Consider the following 1,956-nt stretch of genomic DNA (forward strand, 5'->3'; position numbering starts at 1 on the left):
AAATTAGCGATCGCGTACCAACAAACCCTAGCTGGTAGGTGCGGCGACTAGATCGAAATATTTAAAGGCATCTTAAGGGAACTCGATTTCGCTTTTAATGAGCAGCAAAACAGAGAAAGGAAAGTGCAAAAGGACACACAAAGGGCTAATTGGGAAAACCAGAACGAAAACAGTAGAGGACAGGGCTGGCACAATGATGGCCTCAGATTGCCTCAGCGAAACATCCAAAGTGAAAATCAGACAGGGAACAGTCCCAATTGAACAAACAATCGTAACAACAGGCAGTGGAGGAGTAGTAGCGAACAGTGGAGCAACAACAGAAACGACAACCGAACGCATACGTATCAGAATTGGCAAGGAAACGGACGCAACGAAAACAGGCATGAAGTTGAAATTCGGCCACCAAATCCGGGACGCGTACAAGTGATCGAAGTAGACAATGATAATTGACTAGGCCACAGGTCGGGCAAAACACAAAGACAGCCCGAAAACAATATCGGATACGGTCAAATGAACATGCTAAAATACGAACATATGGGTAAAATACTATTAGAAGAAAAGGATACGAAATGTAGGGCAGAAATATACCTTCTGGTAAAAGTAAATATAGGCGAGATCAGCTGCACGGAGATAATAGACAGTGGAAGCGAGCTGTCAGCAATATCTGACTCCATATATAATGAATGTAGAGACTCCGTAAATCCACCAACGCTTGCAGTAAGGAAATCGAAAGTGAGGGGCGCGCTAGTGGGGAAACGCACTGAAATTTCGCAACAGACGCAAATTGACTGACTGCCAAGGACACAAGCTCGCAGCAAATCTGTTCTTCATTCCCAATTTAACTGCAGACATCATAATAGGGGTTGATTTTCTCTGCGCCCAAAAGGCAATAATAGATTTGGGAAGAGGCGAACTTATTATAGGGGAGAAAGAAATAATCACAATCAGGTTTGACGAGGAAGCCATAAAGGCGCAAATCCCGACAAACTGCCGAAGGTTACAGTTTACTGACCGACAGGCCGAAAGCGGCGTTCCCAGGGAAAGGATAAACAGTAAAGAACCTTGCATGACGGAGAGAGAAGAGTTACGGGATATTCATCAGGAAATAGACACTAAAATGCAGGCATTAACTAAGATACCTTCTAGGTCCTAACAAGAGTTAGAAGTGACGCTGCACAATAATGCAGAAGTCTTTCTACCCAAGACCGGTACAATAAAAGGATACAGATACAAATTCAATGTCAGGAAACGTAGACCTTTTCGCTTCCCACCCAACATCATACCTTGGGCATACAGAGACAGAGTTTTATTAGAATTGCAAAAAAATGAGGGGTGATGGAGCCATTGAACCGGCAACATCAGAGTACAACAGACCTTTAAGAGTAGTCGAGAAGAAGGATGGCGGAATCCGGCTTGTATTTGATTCGCGTCAGAGCAATATAATTATTGTCCCGGCAACGGATGGACCTGAACGATTACAGGAACTACTCCAGATGATGACTGGATGTTGTGTGATGTCCTTAGGTCAGTTAGGTTTAAGTAGTTCTAAGTTCTAGGGGACTGATGACCATAGATGTTAAGTCTCCTAGTGTTCAGAGCCATTTGAACCATTTTTGAACTACTCCAGAAATTCTACGGGATCACTGTATTCACCTCATTAGATATGAAGTCTAGCTTCTGGCAAATCGAGCCCGATCCAGCGTGCCGTAAGTACACTGCATTCATTGCATTTGGACAGTGCTTCCAATTCTGTAGGTTGCCATTCGGTTTAAGTATCTCGTCAGCAGCATTCATTAGAGACTTTAGTAGTATATTAAGTGACAACCTAAAAGAAAGGATCACTTGTTATGTCGACGACGTCCTCATAGCTGGGAGCACGTGGCAACGACATAATGCGCTACTGGAGGAAATGCTGGGCAGGCTGAAGCAACATGGGGTAACGGCAAACATCAGAAA

This window comes from Schistocerca gregaria, chromosome X (genome assembly GCF_023897955.1).
Source record: "Schistocerca gregaria isolate iqSchGreg1 chromosome X, iqSchGreg1.2, whole genome shotgun sequence".
NCBI lineage: Eukaryota > Metazoa > Arthropoda > Insecta > Orthoptera > Acrididae > Schistocerca > Schistocerca gregaria.